Below are 25,350 nucleotides of genomic sequence, written 5' to 3'. Positions count from 1 at the left end.
TTTAAATATTAAATAATATACATGTAAATTCATATTTTGCTTTCAAAATACATTCACATATTTTATCCATTTGATTTCTTAATATTTTATGTTATGTTTCTCTTAAATTTTCTAACAGTTTTGGATATGTTATTAGATTTCTAATTCATTCACACATTTAAACAAATTTAATGTTCAATGGTATGAATTTTTCTCCTTGAAAAACTTTAACTCTGTTCTGCATATACTTAGTGCTTTTATTGTTTGTATCTCACAATTTTTGTGCAGTACTGTTTTTTGTGGCTCTGTAGACCTAGAGATTATGTAAAGAGAGCTCTGAATTGTCCAACCAGTTGTTATTTTTACTTTAAATTTTGTTACTTATTTCTAATTTTCATAAAATGAGATTATGGACAATAATCTCAATTTGAAAGTATTTTATCTTTCAAAAACATTTGAGGATTTCTTTGTAGTCTAAATTGATGAGTTATAATGCATGTGCCATAGATGCCTGATGTTAAACATTTGTTCAACGTTTTCAATTACATTACTGTGCTAACTACATCCACAGAATTTAAATACCATCCAAGTTGACTATCTGCTGTGACTCTTCAGGAATGATAAAAGATGGCATTGATTTTCCTTCACTCATTCAAATAATCCTTAATTGAGTCCTTATACAAACAAGCAAGGGGCTCTGGGCAGCTAATCCAAGCCAGATCTTGCCCTGGGATTATTCCTTTTCTTTAAACAATGTTGCAAATGGTGAGCCAATCATTGCATTCCAACAAAATAGGAATTTCTTCCAGGTAGGTGCTATTCAGATTCTCATGTTACAGATGAGGAACGTGAGGCTCAGGTAAGCAAGGTCACTTCTGAGAGTCACCCATCTGAGGAAAGAGCAATGCTATCCAAGAATAAGTGAGGTCATTTCTGACAGTCAGCCAGTTTAGGAGAGAACAAACATTAACCTTTGAATGCTAAAAACATTACCGCATCTGGCATTTGCAATGCTCTCTCCCTTTGGCCTAAAATGTGTTTCCTTGCACATCTATACTTAAGGACTCTTCTTCCTTTCCAGCGAGGTCTTCCTTGCCTGCATAATTTTGTGTTTTCTCCATCCTTTGTTTTCTTCATAGCAGAAATTTTAAACTTGTGTCAGTTTTCCCCATTAAACTGTGAGCTCACAAGGGCAATTATGTTCTCCTTCATCTCTCAGGTGCTGTCCCAGTGCCTGTTATGTAGTAGTTTCCGGGAAGTAATTCCAGGAAGAAAATGAGTGACTAAACTGGGATGAGAATATGTGATCTCTCAGTTCAGCCCTTGGCTAACTGTAATTTTGAGTTTGGTCAGTAGATGGCAGAGCTGACCAGTAAATTTTCTTTGGGATCCTAGATGATCCTAAAAGTACCCAGTGTCCTTATTCCTCACCATGCCTCTTTGAAAGCCATACAAACCAACCTGAAATAACAGAATGCTCTTCCCCACCACTCCATCTTTCTTTCTTTCTTTCTTTCTTTCTTTCTTTCTTTCTTTCTTTCTTTCTTTCTTTCTTTCTTTCTTTTTCTTTCTTTCTTTCTTTTCTTTTTTTTTTTTTTTTTACAGGGACAGAGAGAGAGTCAGACAGACAGGAACGGAGAGAGATGAGAAGCATCAATCATCAGTTTTTTGTTGCAACACCTTAGTTGTTCATTGATTGCTTTCTCACATATGCCTTGACCGAGTGGCTACAGTAGACTGAGTAACCCCTTGCTGGAACCAGCGACTTTGGGTCCAAGCTGGTGAGCTTTTTGCTCAAACCAGATGAGCCCGCGCTCAAGCTGGCGACCTCAGGGTCTTGAACCTGGGTTCTCCACATCCCAGTCCGACGCTCCATCTACTGCGCCACTGCCTGGTCAGGCATCCACCTTTCTTTAGACAGGGGAATTAACCAGGACAGTGTTTCTGGGTCAGTCAAGCTTAATAACTCTTGAGTCTCCCGAGTTTTTTTATCCCTCATTTGTCACAGGAACCTCACATTCTTGATACTCTCACCGTCAGGGTAATTTTTCTTTTCTCATGGGCTAGAGGTTTCATATGCATACAACATTCCAGTTAGCCCACCAACATATTTGTTTAAGGATTTTCTTTAAGCTCATTTAACAGCTGGAGGAATAAGTCTCACAAAGTGAGAGTCTAAGTCTCAAAGTTGGGTAGAATGGAATCAAATGTGTGTCTGTTCCCTGCCCTTGCCATTCCTTCTATTTAAAGAGCTAGTCGCTGGGCACCATGGGAATGTGGAAGAGGGCGGGTGACACCAGTTCAGTCAGCAGTGGCTGGAACCAGTCTCTCCTTGGCGCTTCCAGAAGAGAGCTTCAGCATTAACCGCCCCCCACCCCTCCCAGGCCCATTCCACTGTCCATCCTCTCTCCTCCAGGGTCCATACTTTCCTATCTAGGAAAGTCTTCCCTGAATCTCCAACTTTCTAGTCTACAAAAGTGGTTTGGGATGGGTTACGTTCCTCATGCCTAAGTCGGTGCATTAGTTAGCTCAGAATGGGTGGTTTAAACAACAGATAATTATTTGCTTATACAATAGTTTTGGATGCTAGAAGTCCAAGATCAAGGTGCCAGCAAGAATGACTTTTTCTTTCTCTCTCTCTCTCTCTTTAATTGTAGAGAGGGCAAGAGAGAGAGAGAGAGAGAGAGAGAGAGAGAGAGAGGAGAGAGAGGAGAGAGATGAGAAGCATCAACATGTAGTTGCTTCACTTTAGTTGTCATTGACTGCTTCTCATACTTGCCTTGGTGGGGGAAGGCCAATGAGTAACCCCTTGTTCAAACCAGCAACTTTGGATTTCAAGCTAGTGACTTTGCACTCATTTTTTTGTGACCATAAAATCATGTCTATGATCCTGCGCTCAAGCCAGTGACCCTGCGCTCAAGCTAATAAGCAACCTCGGAGTTTCAAACAGGGGATCTCATTATTCTGGGTTCCCTTATGTGAGCCCTGACTGGGGATCGAACCCAGGACATCCACATGCTGGGCTGACGATTTACCCACTGAACCAACTGGCCTGGGCAGTAGTCTTAAAGCTGGAATAAACTGGGGAGGGGGGTCTGTTGTGTCTGGGCAGAGGAAGTCCACAGGCAGTCTCAGAGCCCAGAACCAGGCAGGCCCAACCTTCTGTCTTCCTTGGCTCTCAACTTCTCCTGTGAGGCTTGGCTGGAGAAATCCCTGATGCAACACATGTCCACAGAGGTCACACACAGAGCATTTGTGGACTCGCCGTGCACACGGACACATGGACACACCTATTGTGAAAGTTATCAAAAATCTCTTGCCTATTAAATTTATTCTTCCATGTATGCTGTTAAACTACAGAATTCCTGTTAAGCATTTCTTCTTTGAAGTGAGCATAATAAGCTTTCACACTAGAGGGCACTAGAGGGCCGCTGCAAGAGAAACAGGCTCCGGTAGTTTGTAGAGGCAGCCTTGTGAGTCAGCCATATGAGTGCGAAAACTTCCCCAGGATCTGCTTCAGCCACAGCTCCAAGGCTCCATCCCTAGGCTATTCAGCAAGTGTGCTTCCTTGGACTGGTCTGACTACAGCCTATCTTCCTGTAGCCTCTCAACAAGAAAACCCAGCCCTAAGACTTCCTTCCTGCAGCTCTGCCCTGATCCTTTCTGCCGTCCTTTCCCCCGGCGTCGCCTGTAGTCTTCGGGGGCAGCAGCTCTCCTGATGAGACATTACACTTCAGGCCTGCCATACCCACACCCACTCACTGTCCAAGAGCGGCACCAGCTCTTCTTGCCTCCCTGCCTGTGTTCCAGAAAGTTCATTACTCTGTCATCGGATTGCAGGACAGCTCTGGCCAGGCCAGTGCTGTTCTCTACCACCCACTGGGTTCAGCTATGCCTTCTCCAATGACATCTGAGCCATAGAGAGTGTTCTTATAACTATAGTTACTTTATATCATAGCCTAATCATTCTTTACACTAAACTTCCCCTGTTTAGACCACCGTGGGTGCCTATCTCATGATTGGCTCCTGAATACTAAACCTACCCAAAAAGTCACAAGTGTGCTCATCTGATCACAGCCTGACACACACACACACACACACACACACACACACACACACACACGTACGTGCACACAAGTCCAAGTGTCCAGTGTGAAACTATATTTAGTAAAATAATGATATGATTGATTCATTATTGCAGCATCTGAGCTCGCTGTGTCTCTGGCCTTGGAGGGTATCAGGAGGGCTGCCTCATGATATTGGAAGATGTTTCAAGACATGCACAATTTTCTCCTCTGAGAAGATCATCATTGTTCCTAGTTGAACCCAAGGTTGGTTGTCACATGCAGTTGATGACAAGAATCAAGAATGAAACAATGTTGAGAACAAGAGTGCTTCTGTCCAACTTCACACATTTCTGAAACTTCTCTAAATCCCTTAATTTTTAACTGGTGCAAAGGAAAAAGATTTCATGATCTAATTGGTTAGAGCCCAGGTATTAACTGGGCCATAGCTTTTGGGTAAGTCTCAAAAGTCAGCACCTCTCAAGGGTGTTCTCCCTGTCATCCCAGTCAGTATCAGGCATGCTGAGCTGCTATTACTGTTTCCTCCACTCCTTGCTCCCCTATGTGATCAGGTTGGTCTTGGGCATACAAAGCAGGAAGATGATCTACTCAACTCAGTTTTGCATGCCGGAGAGACTGCTCTTTTGCTGTTAATAATCTAAAATTTCCTCTTCTAATTCCTCAACTTCCACTGTCCAGGTGCCCACCACTGGAAAGCTATCCCTCTGTTCTCCTGGTTCTCAGATGCGTTCTTCAGCTCTATCCACCCTGGCAGACACACTTAGTAATTTATTCATCCAATATGTTTTGTTTTGTTTGTTTGCCATACTACCAAGCACTTTTCTGATTCCAGCTACACTTCTACAATTCAACTCAATTCTGATATCTATCTGGGGACAGTGGCAGATCCTACAGGTTAAGGTCTCCATCCTACAAGATTGTCCCCCTTCTACTTTAGATGTCAGTTGCAGATCCAGGACCTGTACTTCTGGTTGACTGGAGATTCCCATGACTCTATACTTGGGTTCTGTTAATTTGGTAGGATGGCTCAAAGAATTCAGAGAAACATTTATTTATGTTTCTAATTTATTATAAAAGAATGTAACTCAGGAAAACCCAGATGGAAAAAATCCATTGGGCGAGGTATGTGAGAATGAGCAAGAAGCTTCAATGACCTCTTCAAAGAGTTCCAGTCTCCCCAAATCTCCATGTGTTTACCAGTTTAGAAGCTCTGCAAACCCTGAACCCTGTCTTTTTGTTTTTTATAAGTAAGCTTCATTGCATACACATGAATGATTAAATCATTAGCCATTAGTGACTAAACTTAACCTCTAGTCCATTTTTTTCTCCCCAAATTGGAGAAGGAGGGACTGAAAATTTCAACCCTGTCATCACAGCTGTTTCTCCTCCTGGCAACCAGCCCATGTTTAGGTCACCTAGGAGCTTTCCAAAAGTCACTTCATTAATATAAAAAAATAAAGACATTTTCTATTTTCATCACTTAGGTAATTCCAAAGGCCTTAGAAGCTCTGAGCCAGAAAGAAGACAAAGAACAAAAATTTATTTCTTATGAGCTATCACAACATCACAGTTCATTATTTCAATGGCTAAGTTATGCCATTAATCTTAATATGTCTACTTTATGACTTTTATACCACTTCTTGTCTATGTCATATGGCTATTTTTTCTACTTATTTCTTTATAGATATTGATTATGCATATTTTAAACTACGGGTCAGTCTTTTCTAATGATTCTGCATTAGTTGGTGTTACCTTGTGCTCCTGCAGTGATGGAGGTACCCACTCAGCCTCTCCTCATCTTATCTGTGAGCTCCTCCTCCTTGGGGTTGGGGGCTCTAGTTGTTTAATTCTGCCAGGCCCTGCTCTGCATCCTCCCAGTGAGACAAAGTAGGGGGCAGAGGATGAACCTTCACAAGAAGCATTCTTTATTCCAGAAATCCAGGAATGAAGATGACTGTCACCATGAACTGTCACCCATTAGGAACTGGTTGTTGGAGAAAAGCAGGCCCAGAGGGAGGCACTCTGTTGGTGGAAATAGAACCCTGCATGCGAAGCAGGAGAGGAAAGAGCAGTGAAAGTCTGAGAAGGCTTTGAGATCCACGTGAGTCCTATTTCTGCAACAGAAGCAAGTTCTCTGCTGTCTACCATAAAACAAGATCATGCTATTATGAGACACAAAATTATTCCAAAATTTTATATGGACACAGAGAAAAGAGGGTCACTCTGAGAACCACAGAAATGAAAACATATCCTCTCCTGGCTAACATGAGTATCTGCTACTCCTTTACAAACTATAGCTCTGCCTTGTACTATTTATCTCTTTTTTATTTTTGATAAAAATTTTTATGAGGCAAGCATAACCTGCATTCTGAAACCAGGTAAAGACACAAAAAAGAAAGAAAACTATAGGCCAATATTCCTGATCAACTTAGTTACTAAAATTCTCAACAAAATATTAGCAAACCAGATCCAGCAATACATGAAAAAAATCATACATCATGATCAAGTGGGATTTATTCTGAGGAGGCAAGGCTGATGCAATATTTGCAAATAAATCAATGTGATTCATCACATAAACAAAAGTAAGGATAAAAATCACATGATAATATCAATAGATGCAGAGAAAGCATTTGATAAAATTTAGCACCCATTTATGATCAAAACTCTCAGCAAAGTGGGAATACAGGGAACATACCTCAATATCATAAAGGCCATCTATGATGAACCCACAACCAACATCATACTCAATGGGCAAAAGTTAAAAGCAATCCCCTAAAGATCAGGAACAGGGATGATGTCAGAGTAATGGCACTGTAAGGAGCGACACCAATAAATCTCCACAAAAACTCAACAAGATCTTCAACCAGAAACAGAAAAACCTATCCTTGGAGCCTCCAGATGTTCCGCAATACACATGAAGGTATGGTTGAGTGAAAAATTGGCTAAATATATAATCAAACCCTGAAGGAAATAAGAAGTAAGAAACACTCCGCCTTCCTCACTAACCTAAATAAGGGCTGCTTTCACTGGGAACTGAAAGTATAAGAACCAAGGCAGGCAAAGGGGGTGAATAGATCCAGGCCATGGCACAAATGGCTGAACCAGGCTGTGGCACGGAGATCCAAGCTGAGGAAAAACTGTGCTTGTGGCAACCCAGTCAATACAAGCTAACACTTGCGCCAAACCCAGACAAAGAAAGGCACTTGGGACAGCCATCCACCCCGATCTCCTGGTCAGTGTACACAAATAGTGGGTGAAAGATTCCTCCTAGATCCCCAGGAGTGGGCGCCCGTGTTACCCCACAGAGGGGCAGAAGCAGAGGCCTTTGTGTGGGCCAAAAGCAAAATCTCGGGACCACCCCAGTGCCCTGAAAAAGCTGGGCACGGGGAATAGCAAGAGCTAATTCCAATGCTGGAACTTTGTCGTGCAGGTGGGGGTCTCAATCGGAGTGAGAGGCAGCCGGCCTGATATCCTGGTCAGCGCACACGGAGAGTGGGCAAGAGATTCCTCCGAGTGCCTCGGGAGGGGGCACCCATGTTCCTGGACAGAGGGGCAGGGTCAGGGGCCTTTGTGTGGGCCAAAAGCAGAATCTTGGCCTGCCCCAGAGCCCTGAAAAAGCCGCGCATGGGGACGGAGCAAGAGCTAATTCCAACGCTGGAACTTTTCCGTGTGGGCGAGTGTCTCATTCGGAGTGAGAGGCAGCCTACTCCATATCCTGGTCTGTGTGCACAGATAGTGAGTGAGAGATTCCTCCGAGCTCCCCGGGAGTGGGCGCCCACCCGTGTTACCAGACAGAGGGGCAGAGTCAGAGGTCTTTGTGTGGGCAGAAGCCCCACCTGATTATGCTAGCAGCTCTGACTGACTGAGCCTTACCCAGAACCCTGCACTGAGTGGGAATAGAGTGGGGATTTGCCAGCTCTTTGAGCCTCTTGCTCTCCAAGCAGAGTCAGCAGCAACCCCATAGCTAGATCATCAGGCTACTAATTCAGGAAGGAAAGACTAGGACAGAGGCTTCGGGAACATGGACTCTCTCACTGTTGGAGCCTACAAATGCTAATGAGCCTCGACTGCCAACAAGACTGAAGCCCAATATATGACATCGCCATAGAGACTTATCAACTGCAAACCTCTACCTAAGCGTGCCACAGGGGCAGTACCTGGGGTACAGAGTCAACAACCAGGAAGAGGGAGGGAAAAATAAAAAAGCAAGAAGATAACCTCTCAAAATCAAGAATAATCCACAGACTTTATAACCTATCCCATTTTATTATATTTGTTCATTTGTTTCTCTTATTTTCACGTCTTGATTATATTTTTCCTCTTCCAATTTGGTCATTTAATTCTCTGCCAGTCTTACTCTCTCCTCTCCTTGAACTACACTACCCATAAGTGTTACATCTCCCATTATCTTTTCTTTCTTCTTTCTCTCTGAGGGTTGCACTCCAAAACACTTAACTCTCTCTCTCTCTTTTTTTCTTTTTTCTTCTTTTAGTGTTTCCTTCTTTTTTCTCTCTCTCTCTTTCTTTTCTCCCTCTATATTAGTTTCTTCCTTTCTCCTTTTGTCTCCTCTCATTCAATCCTCAATAATGAACAAATTATTTTATCTGGGACTCAAACTTATGTTTGTGGCATTTTGGGATTTTTTTACTTCAATTTTTAATTCACTAGCAGTGCTCCCAACCCTGGCTCTCCATTTTATCTAGTTCTTGTTACACTAAATACAATAGTAATTTTTCCCCCTTTTTCCTGTTTCCCTCTTATTCTTCTCATCATATCTCTTAGTCAACCAACACCTAAAAGCAAATCATTTTATTCTTGACCACAATTTTTTCCTTATTTGCATTTTGTGGGTCCATGTCCCCTTTTTTTGCCCCTTTATTTCTTCTCCCCAACTCAGGCCCTCCATTATAGGTATTGTTTATTCTTTTTAGCACAATATAATTTACAGTTCACCACAAGATTTGCTCAAGAAGGAGGGAAGAGGAGAAGAGAGAAAAAAAGGAGGGGGGAATAATTTTCTTTTTTTTTAATTTTTAATTTTTTTAAAATTCTTTTCTATTTTTTATTTTTATTTTTAACTTTTTATTCTTTATTAATTCTCATTAATACTATCAACAAAACCAACCTCAGATGTCATTAATGAAGAGGAAATTGAATATCATGGATACAAAAGAAAGAGAGGTAACAGATATATGAGAAAAAATCTATGGAGAAAAAAATTTAATATATTGGAAACCTTGGAGCTAAATGACAGAGAATTAAAAATAGAAATCCTAAAAATACTCAGAGATATACAAGAAAACACAGAAAGGCAATTTAGGGAGCTCAGAAAACAACTCAATGAACACAAAGAATATATTACCAAGGAAATTGAAACTATAAAAACAAATCAAACAGAGATGAAAAACTCAATTCACGAGCTGAAAAATGAAGTAACAAGCTTAGCTAATAGATCAGGCCAGATAGAAGTAGGATTAGTGAAATAGAAGACAAGCAACTTGAGGCACAACAGAGAGAAGAAAGAGACTCAAAAATTTAAAAAAAAATGAGATAGCCCTACAGGAATTATCTGACTCCATCAAAAAGAATAACATAAGAATAATAGGTATATCAGAGGGAGAAGAGAGAGAAAATGGAATGGAGAACATATTCAAACAAAAAATAGATGAGACCTTCCCAAGCCTGTGGAAAGAAGTAAAGCCTCAAATTCAAAAAGCAAACAGAACTCCAAGTTTTCTTAACCCCAACAAACCTACTCCAAGGCACATCATAATGAAGATTGCACAAACCAAAGACAAAGAAAAAATTCTCAAGGCAGCCAGGGAAAAGAAGAATACAGCATATAAAGGAAGGCCCATTAGATTATCATCAGATTTCTCAACAGAAACTCTACAAGCTAGAAGAGAGTAGACCCCGATATTTAAAGTCCTGAAAGAGAGGAACTTACAGCCATGAATACTATACCCATCAAAGCTATCCTTCAAATATGAAGGAGAAATAAAAACATTCACAGATACAGAAAAGATGAGGGAATTTATCAGAAAACCCCCACTCCAGGAATTACTAAAGGGGGTTCTCCAATCAGATACAAAGAACAACAACAAAAAAAAAACAAAGCCACAAGTAAAAGCTCCAAGAAGAACACAATAAAACTAAATTTAAACTGTGACAACAACAAAAAAAAGGGGGGGGGAGAGGATGGAGATTAACAATAGCAAGGACGATGGAGTACAAAAGTACTCACAAGATAGTGCACTACAATGAACAGGGTAGGAACCCTTTTCATTACTTAATGTTAACCACCATTGAAAAAACCACCACAGAAGGCCCTGCCCAGGGGATAGCATTGCTGGTGAGACACCTGTGGACACAGGACTTCTGGGCTCAGTACCTGCAGTGGAAAAGCAGTGAGACTCACCACCAGCCACGTCCTATAACCTGCCTTACTATCTATCCCATGGGGCTCATGGGAGTCTCAGCCCCTCCCCTGGCATCCATTCAGCATAGAATTGGTGCTTCCTGACTCTGTTCTCTCTAGTACTGAGCTGGCTGTGGCTGACGAGTTCCTATTATGCTGGTGGTCAGTACAGCATCCCGAGAAAGGGCCCCTGGAACAAGTATTTGGCCTAGAAAGGACCCAGTCCCATAGGCCACCTAAGGAACTCACTACATCTAGAGAAAGAGCAAGGCATAAGAGAGGCCCAATGCTCATCAACTTTGAGAATTAATGGGATTGTAAAGTCAAATTAGCAGGTATCACACTCAGAAAAAGCCATGAGCAGGTGGGATGGAGACAAGAGTGGGCTCCATCCTTTTATTTAACAAGTTTTCCAGGGCTCCTGCAAGGTTTTCAGTGCCCTGAACAAGGCTGGATGTGCAGATGAGGCAGTCCAGGGCCCTGCTCTTGGGTAAACCCAGCCTACTGGGAAGACAGACCCTCACACAGAGAGGGTTCTACAGGGAAGAGGGAGAACACACAGTGATCATGATGTGTTCAGGAAGTGAGGAACCAGATACCAACTTGTTCCTGAAGAGTAGAAGCCCCATGTTGGGAGTGGCTGATAGCGGAACAGTAGGGTCTTCCAGTCTAAGGAAACGGCATGGGTAAGCTTGGAGGTGAGCTAGGGCATTAGCTTGGGGAAATTAGATGAGTAACATCGTACAAATAAGGATTTGGTTCTAAAGTTATTAGATGAGGCAAAAATCAATTATAATAAAAATTAATAAAAAAATTTTATTGTAATAAAAAAATGGATAAAGTATAGTACAGAATATATAATTTGTATAAAGAACCCTGCATCTGTTCCTCTAATCTTTATTAATCATTGTTTCCTCGTGGTCCTCAATTAGAACTTTATTTTCTTCCCTGAGTATACTGAGGCACCCACTTACCCAGCCCTCAGACATCTTGGTCCTTGTCCTGTCCTTTCAGATCACTGTTCTATCCAGTCAGACCAGACACCTTTGGAACCTCTTCCTGCCTTGAAAGTTAAGATGGGAAGTGCATGGTCCTATCTGCATCCCAGGGAGGCCAGACTGGCCAGGTGGAGCAGCCCTTGAGACTACACACATTCTTTCCAGCACATTCTCTCATTCTGTCCAGTTGCACCGTGCCCATTGATGTTGGCAAGGTAGACATGGCATTGCCTAACACATGCACCTGTCAGCTACAGTTAAATGTGCATGTGAAGAGTCCACACTACTGGGTCATGCTGTGGCTCAGAATCAAGGCTGGGTGGATCAGTCGCGTGAGGCATGAGTAACCTGAACTATTATTGTAACCTGAACTATTATTGTAACCTGAACTATTATTACCTGGTCCAAAGAGCATGGCCTAATGGTAAGTGATGGAGCCTGGCTTCTACCCTGTAAATCAGGAGCTCCCTGATTATGTTATAAGGAAAAAAAAGAGGCTTAGGAAGTGTTGACAGGTATCCTCTTAAAAAACAAAACCAGGACTGATCTGTGGTGGCGCAGTGGATAAAGCATCAACCTGGAATGCTGAGGTCACCGATTCAAAACCTTGGGCTTGCCCAGTAAAAATACATACGAGAAGCAACTGCTATGAGTTGATGCTTTCCTCTTCTTCTCCGGACCTTTCTCTCTCTCTTTCCCCTCTCTAAAATCAGTAAATAGCCCTAGCCAGTGGCTCAATGGACAGAGCGTCATCACAGTGTGCGGACATCTGGGTTTGATCCCCAGTCAGGGCACACAGGAGAAGTGACCATCTGCTTCTCTCTCCCTCTCCTTTCCCCTCTCCCTCCCTCTCTTCCCCCGTCCCAGCCAGTGGCTTGACTGGATTGGTTCAATGGGCTCAAGTGTCTCCTGGGCACTGTGGATAGTTCGGTTGATTAGAGCATAGGTTCCAGAGGAGGGTTGCCAGGTGGATCCTGGTCAGGGCGCATGTGGGAGTCTGTCTCTCTATCTTTCCTCCTCTCACTTAAAAAACAAAATTAATTTAAATCAATAAATAAAATCTTTAAAATAAATAAATAAATAATAAGCAAAAACTACACTCAAAAAGTGTGAGACACGCTATATTTCTAATCCCATCCCAACACTAAGTGAGCACCTGTAGAATTTGCCGGGTCCTGCACACTTGTCCTCCCAGGGAAGCGGCTTTCCTACTTCCTTCCAAGGAGCTGCTGGGGCCTCTCCATCCTCACTTTGTCCCTGTGGCTGGTCACCACCAGACCAGAAGGCTTCCAATTGATAGGGACAGGGCTCTTCCACTGGTGGGTTTCCTTGTTTTGTTTTGATTTGTTTTCTTTTTGTAACAGAGATAGAGAGAAGGACAGATAAGTACAGACAGACAGAAAGGAAGAGAGAAAAGAAGCATCAATTCTTTGTTGCCTCACCGTAGTTGTTCATTGATTGCTTTCTCATATGAACCTTGACCAAGGGGCTACAGCAGACAGAGTAACCTCTTGCTCAAGCCAGCGAACTTGGGCTCAAGCCGATGAGCTTTGCTCAAACCAGATGAGCCTGCGCTCAAGCTGGTGAGCTCGGAGTTTTGAACCTGGGTCCTCCGCATCCCAGTCTGACGCTGCACCACCACCTGGTCAGGATCTCACTGGTGTTTCACAGTGCGTGTGTCCCTATCGGGGAGGTTGAGCATCATCTGACCTGCACTAGCATGTGCACTGCCTCTCAGGGGAAGTGCGTGTGTTGGCCATCTGTCCCTTTAGCAAACTACTTTAGGGAAGTTTCAGCACCACAGAGATATGAAACCTCTCCTTGCCTTTGAGTTGTGAGGAATGCTTTCAGACTTGTGGTTTGCCTTTCCAGATTTCTGCATTTTTTTTCCTGTTTGTTTTATAGCCAGGAAAAGCTAGCCATTGCCTGATTTGCTTCTGGCCCTAGGGTTACACTTAGCCCCTAGATGATGCACAACTTACAGAAAGGACATCTTTTTAAAATCTTGTCAGTTATTCCACCTGGGATATTCCTTTCAAATGTCAAAAGTGATATTTCAAATAAAAATGAATCGAAGTATGGGAGCAGACACAATAAGGCACATATTGTAAGAGTCCACTTATTTAAAAAGTCTAGAATAGGTAAAAGAGCAGAGACACAAAGCAAGTGAGGGGTTGCCAGGGGCGGGAGGAGTGGCGAGTGGGTCCATATGGGGAGATGGGACAATATGCATTGAAATAGTGGTGATGCTTGCACAGCATTGCAAAGTTACATCATGCTCAGGAATGGCATTACTTAAAATATAATAAATCACTTTTATTTGTTATTTTTATTTGTTCATCACACTATGAAAAACATAATATAAAAAACAATAACCCAATATAAAAATGCAGAACAATTAAAAACTTAAAATAATAAAAATGTGAATCATACCGTGGAATAAAATAAAAACATAACATAAAAAAACTATCAAAAAGAGGTGATGAAACAAATTCTTCTGATGTGCTAGGGACAGCTGGTTGAAGAACAAGCAGCTCTCGAGCTGGCCCTGATGGGTTGTTCTGAGACAACTCCTCTCGTCTGGCCACAACCAGGACCTGTTTGGTAGAGGGCTCCTGAGGCTGCTCTGATGGGGCCTCATTGTGGTCTGGAGACACTGCACAGGCCGCCTGGCTCCAGAGCTGCAGCTGGAGTGGCTGCCCGAGGGGGCATGGCCGCTGGAGTTGGGCGTCCCTCCAGGTCTGGGTCAGCCTCCAGGTCTGCCCGTGCAGCCGGCTCCTCCAGATGTCCCTCAGGTGGAGCAGGAGCCGGCTCTGCCTCCTGGTCCCCTACCCCAAGCACCCCCTCAGACAAGAGCAGTGACATCACTACCTGGCAAGACCAATGACCTCACCACACAGTGCCCTCACTACCTGATGAGAGAGCCCAACAGAACTTGGAACCCTGGTAACCAGGCAACCACATTCTAAAACAACTGCTACCCAGCTCACTTGCCCAGAGACTTGGGAAGAGTCAACATGTTCTCGTGCTGTCTTCCCCTGTCCCGAGGCCGTGCCACAACCAAAAAAAGTAGTGATGGCTTTTCCCACCGTGGCCGCCGCTGGCTCCAGACTCAGCCCAGGCATCTGTGGCCCTTTTCTCGCCAGAACCCAGAGGTAACACATGTAGACCCCAGAGACGTTCTGTCCAGTACAGGCCACCACTCTGATCTCACCCGGGCTGTTCTATGTCCCCTACGTGTGTGTGCATGCGTGTGTGTGAGTTTTGTGTGTGAGTGTATGTGTGTGTGTGAGTGTATGTGTATGTGTAAGGGGGTTTCACGTGGGAAGACCCTGCGCTTAAGAGGAACGGGCTGAGCAGGTGGTCAGAAGCCTTGTGAACCAGGCAGTTCACAACCCAGGCAAAGGCTGGCTGGTTGGATGGAAAGTGTGGGGGCACCTTCTGCCTGAGGTTTATCTCTAGCCCTGAGGGTGAATCTCATTTTCCCTGGGTGGAGGTTTGTGCAGACCCAGGACTGGGACTGATTCCAGAGTAGAAGAATCATTGGGTAGAAGCAGCAATGACTAGGGCCAGACTGGGCTCGAGGCCTCCTGTCCAGTTGCTGGTCATGTGTTTGCAGGGTTCAGTGGAAAACATGGAAGAGCAACAGCTTGTGGAAGAGGACTCCCACACCCTCTCTACCACTGTGGGCCCTGTTCAGGAATCTACTGATGTTCAATGCCGTCCTGCATTGCGTGTGACCTTCCACGAGTCCAGGGACCTAGGACGCATGATTGGCCTGAGGAGATCTCCTTCCCGGAAGCCGCCCAGGGTCTGGAGGCCATCTACCCCGATGCCACGCAGGCGTCAGAGATCTCTTCCCCCAGAACCACCCAGGCTCCAAGCACAAGTCACCATGTCCGACTCCTACTTGGAGCACCGGGCCCACGCTAATAGAACCGGCCCATACAACCAGGAGCCAAAGGAGGCTGAGCCCGAGGGTGAGAAGCTGAGGGAGAGTGGAGGTGCATGACAGATTACTGGGAGGGGTTGTTGTCAGACACACTGGGAGCACCCCTAGAGACTGACCAGGAACAAAGACCAGCCTCAGACCACCCATCTGCTGGGCAGCCGGTGGGGAGGACATCCTGTGGTGGGTTTTGGCCTGTGGTTGTGTTCTGTCTTAGAGGAAATCATGAAAATGCAGGCACATGGGTGATCTTTTCTCCTCTAGCAGATCCAGCACTGGCCCAGGAGGCAGAACCGGCTCCTGCTCCACCTGAGGGACATCTGGAGGAGCCAACTGCACAGGCAGACCTGGAGGCTGACTCAGCCCCAGAGGCTGACCCAGCCCTGGAGGCAGACCCAGATCTGGAGGCCGACTCAGCTCTGGAGGCCGACCCAGCTCTGGAGGCCGACCCAACCCTGCAGGTCAACCCAGCTCAGGAGGCCGACCTAACCCTGCACGTCGACCCAGCTCTGGAGGCCGAACGAACCCTGGAGGCCGACCCAGCTCTGGAGGCTGACCGAACCCTGGAGGCTGACCCAGCCCTGGAGGCTGACCCAGCTCTGGACAGGCACCCAAATTCAGAGGCCAAGACACCTTCTGCCGCCCCTGCAGATGCAGCGATGGAGCTGGGACTAGCCTCTGCTGAGCCTCCTGACCACACTGAGGCAGGAAGACCGCTGCCTGTAGAAGTCTCCATTGAACCTGTTCTGGCTTCTCCCAGACAAGGGGCGCTGCCCCTGAATAACACCTCAGGGCCAGCTCGGGAGCCACTTGCTTTCCAATCAGTGCTCTCTGACACATCAGAAGAAATTATTCCTCCACTGCCCTTTGAAAGTCTTCTTTTATTTTCTTTTATTGTTATTTTTTTATTTTCACCTTTGCATCATTTATTTTTTTATTTTATTAATTTTCTCCTGAATTGTTCTGGTTTTATTTGTTTTGTCCTTTGTCTTTTCCTTTTTTTTCCATAGTGTGATTCCCTCTTAGTAAAAAATAAAAGTGATCATTTAGATTTTAAGTTGTGCCATTCCTGAGTGTGAAATACCTTCACCACGCTGTGCAAACACAGCACTATCTCATTGCAGAATATTCCATCACCCAGGATGGAAACTCTGCATCAAAAATACTCAGTCCCACTCCTGCCCCTGGCCACCTTTCCTGTGCTTTCTGTCTCTGCTCCTTTACCTATTCGGATGCTTCTTATCAATGAACTATTATACTAATAGGTTCCTTTTTTGGGTATACTCTCATACATTTAAAAAATAATTTTATCTGAATTACCGATTTTGTCTTTTGAAGGGAAAATCCCAAGTGGAATAGAGACCAGACAAGAAAAAAAAATAATGCCCTTTAGCAAGTGTGTACATCATCTCAGAGTAGAGAACAGGGTGCTGTGTGACTGTGTTATGTGAACCTTCCTATTGTAGTTAAGTCTTGATTTCTGTTCACACAATAATGGGTGGGATTGACCCCCCCCCCCAGCTGGTTGACTATGAGGATTAATCCCAACCAGGGCATATGAGCTGTTCTCGGGTTGACCTCATAAATGTGGCCCAACAGGGTCTGGTGCCTGCCAAGATGTTCCTTTGGGTGTGCTTCTTGTGGACCTAATTGGGTTATGTTCAGATGTGGTCTGAAGACTGCCAACAGGAAGTTCTGGGGTCTCTTGGGAGAAACTCTGGCATAGGGCAATATCAGTCATTGCCTCCAACGACTAGTCATGGGCTACCTATTTGGAGCTACAAAGCAATCAACATTTGTGGCTGCCCCTGCTGGACCTGTACACATGTGGGAAGGCTAGGCTGCATTCCGAGGTTAGCTTCCAAGAATATTGAGACTGGCAGCAACTCAGCCAAAGGTTCAAGGCACCATGAATTCAGCCTCTGCTAGCCAACTGACATTTTGTTTCAGTCCCTGAAAGAGCCTCTGGTGTTACCTGAGTTGCATGAGTAGGTTCTCAGTAAGGTACCAGGTAAAGCTGAGGGCTATTCACCAGTGGTGCTCACAGGTTTAAACTTGGCACAAGTGCTGGGACTGAGGACACTCAGCAAAGGTATCAAGGTACACTAAGGCCCACTGCCAACTGCCAGCTTCTTGGCGCCCACTGAACTTTTTGGTGGGGCAGAGTCTCATGCAATAATGACAGTGAGGCAAGTGGAGCACTCAGGTTACAATAGATTAAGATTTGCTCATGTGAAGGGAGGGCTGTGCACTGGAATGGGGGTGTCAGGCATGTGAGGGGAACCTGGCCCGTGTCTGGAGCCAACAACTCAGTCTCTCCCTGTGCATTTCTGACACCCCCTGAATTTTTCCAAACTAACTCAAGGAACCCTTTAAGAATGTCTGACCACAGGACTAAGATGGATACTCGTGACAGACTACTCCCCAGGGCTAGAGTATGGCATGGTGGTCTAAAGCAGGCATCCCCAAACTATGGCCCATGGGCTGCATGCGGCCCCCTAAGGCCATTTATCCAGCCCCTACTACACGTCCAGAAGGGGCACCTCTTTCATTGGTGGTCAGTGAGAGGAGCACTGTATGTGGTGGCCCTCCAATGGTCTGAGAGACAGTGAACTGGCCCCCTGTGTAAAAGTTTGGGGGCCCCTGGGCTAAAAAAACAGGAGGGTGAACCTAGTGCAGTTCCCAGGCTGATGCCATATGGAGGGGAGTGTTTGCACCAGAAATTATGGTCTCTTAGGGCAGTGTGTGAAATGGACATAGCACAGAGTCCTTGGCAGTTGTCCTTCTGGCCCTCTCTCTATATGACTCCAGTCTGTTCTGGACTGCTGTCTTTTCTCTGGAGCTTCGGATATGTGTTGGTGAACAAGATATTGTGTGCGGGTCCTTAAAGAGGGCACCTAGATGTCTACCAGACCACCCCATGCTGAGGTGAATTGCTCAGATATTTATATTTCTGCAGTCAATCTTATCGATTGCTTTTATAACTTCAGCCTGGCTTACAACCAGTGACCACATAATTATATAACTTGACGGGTAAGAATCCTAAACTGTTATCTCTATATGGGCAACTGATGCTTTTTAAAACCAACCAATAACAGAGACCTGAAGATGTCAGTAGAGCAGGCAGATGCACAGACTCTCAGCTCACACCACCAAACTGGATTACAAATTAACTTAGGGATAATAGGCATGAAAAAACAACTTTGGACTACAAGAATAGCTCTCAAAACCAAGGAGCAAACAGGAAGCCACACGAAACCTGGTAGAAAGCTCCGAGCAGCAGTGGGTATCCCCTGCTTACATTAATGTGGTGGTGGGGTTAGGCTGAGTGCCTAGAAGGGCTCTCACTCCAAGAAAAAGAGCAGAAAATATCACTCACAGCCACTTGCCTGGGGACCTGGGAACGAGGTGTGTTGAAAGGGGTGGCTAGTCTTCCAAAAGGAAAGGGGGGAGAAAGAGACAGATGGTGAGGCATAGAGGAATACATTGGATGACCTGAGAAGCTGACTCATCCAGTGCTGGAGGTGGCCATAGATGGGGGAGGGGTTGATCCTTCCACATAATACAAGTATAAAATGGTTCCAGGTGACCCATCTCCAGACATCTCTCCAGCTACAATCAGCACAATAAGACACAACTAAAAACAAGAAATGGGGAGAAGGAGCAGTAACTCAGGTCTCCATGGAGATCTGAGATACAGTTCCCCCTACTGAAGCTGAGAAAACACCCCACCTCCGGAAAGAGTAACTGGAAGATCAGGCCTTCAAAGTCTCAGGTTATATCCACCATATTCCCTGATACAGTTTCAAATAAGCCCACTGCTGAGATCAGTAAACAAGACTACCACCATGATAAGAAAACTGACAAGAAAACAAATAAATCAAGAGTTCAAAACAGTTCTACTAGAAAATCCAGATCCATCAGAGGATTACAAATAACAGCTGATACCAACCCAAGAAGACATAGAAATAACACAACTGAAAATTGGAGGCAGAAACACCAAGCTTAGACTCAACCAGCTCTACAAACACACCCAAACACACAGATATAATGAGAAGACAGAGAAGTGCAATCCAAATGAAACCACAAGAGAAACCTCCAAGAAATGAACTGAGTGATATGAAAATAACCAAACTTCCAGATGCAGAGTTTAAAATAATGATTGTTAGGATACTTAGGGATCTTAGAACAACAATGGATGGTCATTAGGAACACCTAAATAAAGAAATAGCAAGTATAAAAGGACATTGAAATATTAAAAAGGAATCAGTCAGAGATGACAAATATAATATTAGAAATGAAGACCACAATGGAAGGAATTAAAAACAGGATGGATGAAGCTGAAGATCGAATCAGCGAGTTAGAGGACAAGTTGAATGAAGGCATGCAAGCAGAGCAGAAAAAAGAAAAGAGACTCAAAAATCTGAGGAAACTTGAAGAGAGCTCTGTGACAACATGAAGACAAATAACATCTGCATCATAGGTGTTCCTGAATAAGAGAAACAACAAGGGATAGGGGCTTTGTTCAATCATATTATAGCTGAAAACTTCTGTAAATTAATGTAGGAAAAAGTCTCACAAGTTCAAGAAGCACAGAAAACTCCATTAAAGAGAAACCCATAGAAATCTACCCCAAGATACATCATAATTAAAATACCAAAGCTAAGTGATAAAGAGAAAATATTAAAAGCTGCTAGAGAAAAAAAGCTATCACCTACAAATGAGCCCCCATAAGAATGATATCTGACTTCTCAACAGAAACACTTGAGGCCAGAAAGGAATGGCAAGAAATATTCAAAGCAATGCAGAACAAGATCCTACAACCAAGACTACTTTATCTAGCAAGGCTATCATTTAATATTGAAGGAGAAATAAAAAGATTCCCAGAAAAAAAAACACTCAAGGAATTCATTACAACCAAACCAATGCTGCAGGAAATATTAAGGGGCCTGTGGTAAACAGATCAAAGTGGGAAAAGAATATAGCAAAAAAGGAATACAGTTTTAAAGAATAAAATGGCAATAATCAACTACATATCAATAATAACCTTAAACATAAATGGATTAAATGATCTAATCAAAAGGTATAGGGAAGCTGCATGAATAAGAAAACAGAACCCCTACATATGCTGCCTACAAGAGACAAACCTTAAAACAAAATATGCACATAGACTGAAGGTAAAAGGATGGAAAAAAATATTTCATGCAAATGGAAATGGAAAAAAAGCTGGGATATCAATACTTATATCAGACAAAATGGACTTTAAAACAAAGGCTACAATAAGAGATAAAGAAGGCCACTATATAATGATAAAGGGATCAGTCCAACAAGAAGATATAAGCATTATAAATATCTACACACCTAATATAGGAGGACCTAAATATATAAAGCAGACTTTGATGGATATAAAGGGCATGATCAACAGCAATACTATAATAGTAGGGGATTTCAATAACCCACTAACATCACTAGATAGATCCTCAAGAACAAAAATTAACAAAGTAACAGCAGAGTTAAAGGACACACTAGATCATGGGTTGGGAACCTTTTTGGCTGAGAGAGCCATGAACACTATATATTTTAAAATGTAATTCTGTGAGAGCCATACAATATGTTTTAACACTAAATACAGGTAAATGTGTCCATTTTATGTAAGACTAACCCTTTTAAAGTATCGTAAGTCTCTGAATTCTTTTTAAGAACGTTGTTATGCTGTTGCTAACCAATGATGAATACAGTACTTCTTACTATTAATGCAACTTCTTGTGCTGCATGGTTTGCTGATGGCTTTGTAGTCTGGTTGATACATCATGAGGTTAAGCTTCATGCAGATGTTGAGACTTTTATTTGTTAAACATGATCGTAGGTTGGTCTTAAGTTTTAGATGTGAGAAAGACTGCTCACATTCATATGTAAAGCCAAACATTGTCAGTACAGCAATACTCACATGCTGCAGTGTGTGGTATGTGACAGGAAGTGCGTTCCAAGTTTTGACAATCACCTGGTCTGTGGGTTGAAGTTTTTTCATTTCTCCACCCTTGTGTTTGCTCGCCAACTCTGCTTGCTGTCATACAAGTCTTTCCAAATCTTCATTCAATGACTTGAACTTATTCACCCACATGTCTGAGGCCTTCAGGTCAGCCAATTGTAGCTCAAAATCTCAGATGGAGACACTGGGGATGTAACTCAGTTTGGCACTGTCCACTGCACACTCGTATGGATGGGTGATGAACTTAAAAAGACCAGTGTGCTTACAAAATTCTCCAAAGCGTGCTTTGAATGACTTCAGGAGATTAGATGTGAAGCCCCCTAGCTGCTGGAGATCAAGATGTTGAGCAGGGTCACATGCTGTGCATGCATCTTTAAACTCTCCCAGTTTTCAGCATGTAGTAAACGACCTGTTTCAATGTCAATGATGAAGAGTTCCAGCTTGTTTTCTAATGCAAACACTTTGTATTTGACCATTCATCGATTCAATCTTATCATTGCATATTAGACACACTACAAAACCTGCTCTCTCCACAAAGGCAAATTCCTCTGTCCATTCCTGCTGAAAAGTACGATACTCCTCATCATTTTTTCATTTAACCATCTTCTTCATCAAAAGGGTTTCTGCAATTAGCTAATTGACTACTTGATTAACAGGAGGAAAGTTTACTTCCTGACCTCAGAATGACCTGTGTATGTTACACATTATCCAATAAAAATTTGGTGCTGTCCTGAAGGACAGCTGTGATTGGCTCCAGCCACTGGCAACCATGAACATGAGCAGTAGGAAATAAATGGATTGTAATACTTGAGAATGTTTTATATTTTTAATGTTATTTTGTTTTTATTGAAGATTTGTCTGCAAGCCAGATGCAGCCATCAAAAGTGCCACATCTGGCTTGCAAGTCATATGTTCCTGACCCCTTCACTAGAACAACTGGATTTAATAGATATCTTCAGAACCTTTCACCCTAAAGCAGCAGAACATACATTCTTTTCAAATGTTCATGGTACATTCTCTAGCATAAACCACATGTTAGGGCACAAAAGCAGTCTCAACAAATTTAAGAAGATGAAATCATATCAAGTATTTTCTTGATCACAATAGCATGAAACTGGTAACCAACCACAACAGAAAAACTCTCAAACACATGGAAACTAATTAGCAGGATGTCAAATTACGAATGGATTAACAATGAGATCAAAGAAGAAATAAAAAATTTCCTAGAAACGAATGATAATGAGCATACAGCAACTCAAAATTTATGAGACACTGCAAAAGCAGTCCTGAGAGGGAAGTTCATAGCATTACAGGCATACTTTCAGAAGCTAGAAAAAGCTCAAAAAACAACTTCACCCTGCATCTAAAAGAACTAGAAAAGGACAGCAAGTAAAGCCCAGATGTAGTAGAAGGAAGGAAATAATAAAAATCAGAGCTGAAGTAAATGACATAGAGGCTAAAGAAACAATACAGAGGATCAATAAAACCCTAAAGTCTCAGTCAAAAAACTACTGGACCTCATAAATGAATTCAGCAAGGTGGCAAGATATAAAATTAATACTCAGAAATCAGAGGCATTTTTATACCCCAACAATAAACTGTCAGAGATATTAAGAAAATGATTCCCTTCACTGTTGCAACCAAGAAAATGAAGTACCTAGGAGTAAATTTAACCAAGGAGATTAAAGACTTGGACTTGGAAAATTATACAACATTGATAAAAGACCAAGAAAGATACACACAAGTGGAAGCATATACTGTGCTCATGGTTAGGAAGAATAAACATCATTAAAATGACTATATTACCGAAAGCAATTTATAAATTCAATGCAATACCAATTAAAATACCAATGACATACTCCAAAGATATAGAACACATATTCCAAAAATTTATATGGAACCAAAAAAGAACACAAATAGCCTCAGCAATCTATACTACAAGGCCACTGTACTCAAAATAGCCTGGTCCTGGCATAAGAACAGACATATAGATCAATGGAACAGAACAGAGAACCCAGAAATAAACCGACAGCTTTATGGACAACTTATATTTGACAAAGGAGGTAAAGGCAACAATGGATTAAAGTCAGCCTCTTTAATAAATGGTGTTGGGAAAATTGAACATCTACCTGCAAAACAAATGAAACTAGACCACCAACATATACCATTTACAAAAATAAAGTCAAAATGGATAAAAGACTTAAATGTAAGCCGTGAAACCATAAGCATCTTAGAAGAAAACATAAACAGTAAGGTCTCCAACATCTGTCGCAGCAATATATTTGCCAATTTATCTCCATGGGCAAGTGAAATAAAAGGCAGGATAAACCAGTGGGACTATATCAAACTAAAAAGCTTTTGCACAGCAAGAAAATGAGAACAGAATAAAAGAACAAACCATACAATTGGAGAACAATTTGACAATACATCTGATAAGGGGTTAATAACCAAAATTTATAAAGAACTTGTAAAACTCAACACCAGGAAGACAAAAAATCCAATTTAAAATTTGGCAAAAAAAAAAAAAAAATGAATAGACACTTCTCCAAAGAGGACATACAGATAGCCAATAGGCATATGAAAAAATGCTCAACATCACTAATCATTAGAGAATTGGAAATTAAAACCACAATGAGATGATCACCTCACACCTGTCAGAATGGCACTCATCAACAAAACAACACAGGATAAGTGCTGGCAAGGATGTGGAGAAAAAGGAACTCTCTTGTACAGCTGGTGGGAATGCAGACTGTTGCAGCCACTGTGGAAACCAGTATGGAGATTCCTCAAAATATTAAAAATCAAACTGCCTTTTGACCCAGCTATCCCATTTTTTACTAATATACCCTAAGAACATTATAGCACTGTTCCAAAAGAAGAAATGCACCCCCATGTTTATGGCAGCATTGTTCACAATAGTGAAGATCTGGTAACAGCCCAAGTGTCCATCAGTGGATGAGTGGATTAAAAAGCTTTGGTACATATATACAATGGAATATTATGGGGCTATGAAGAAGAGGGAAATATTACCTTTGCTACAATTTAGAGGGACCTGGAAATTATTATGTTGAGTGATATAAGCCAGGCAGAGAGAGAAAAATATCATATGACCTCAATCATTTGAGGAATCCAAGGAATAATGAGAACTGAAGAATGGAATTGAGACAGAGGAGGGATCAAAGGGACAGAGGAAAAGAGAGTAGAGGGAAAGGGGGATGATAGATAGAATGGGATAAACCTGAAGGGAAGGGGGGAGGGCACTCTAAAAAGTGAGGCAAGGGAGATGTTGAGGGGAATAGGAGGAAGGAGGAGGCATTTGGGGTGACCCTAGAATCTATGTAAACACAATTAATTAAATTTAAAAAATGTTAAACAAAAAGTTTTCTTTTGCAACTTAAAATTTGATATGTTTTATAAAAGAAAGTAGGTGGAGGCTTCTACTGTGATATCAGAACACAGGTATACAAGGTATGATATCTTACCTACTGTGTCATACATGACAAGGTTCTTATTTGTTTCACAATTGACTGATACTGATTTCAAAGCCCTATGACCTCAGATGCTGATGCCACTTCACCTACTGAGCATACATTCAGATCTCTTCTTTTCATCTTTTGGCTGTAGTTGTTGGGATATGTGATTGTAAAACATACATGGAGCAACTGACAATTAAGAATTTCTCTGATCAATTGTGTTGCCATACAAACTGTGCAATTTTGACTTTCATCTTTTATTTAAAGTGTAGGAGGGGAGCCTATAATTCTGTTGCTTTTTTGCACTTGCTTAGTAACAGCCACCTGTACAATTTTTCTGATATTTGTGTCTTTAGTTGTCATTTTGGTAAAATCATCTCACTTTCAGTTCAATATTATAATTTCAAGGAGTCCTGAAATTTACCTTCCCTGATGTTATTGCTTTGTTTAGCATTTATG

This window comes from Saccopteryx bilineata, chromosome 9, assembly GCF_036850765.1.
Source record: "Saccopteryx bilineata isolate mSacBil1 chromosome 9, mSacBil1_pri_phased_curated, whole genome shotgun sequence".
In the NCBI taxonomy this organism is placed as follows: Eukaryota; Metazoa; Chordata; class Mammalia; order Chiroptera; family Emballonuridae; genus Saccopteryx; species Saccopteryx bilineata.
Note: the sequence above shows the minus strand (reverse complement) of the source record.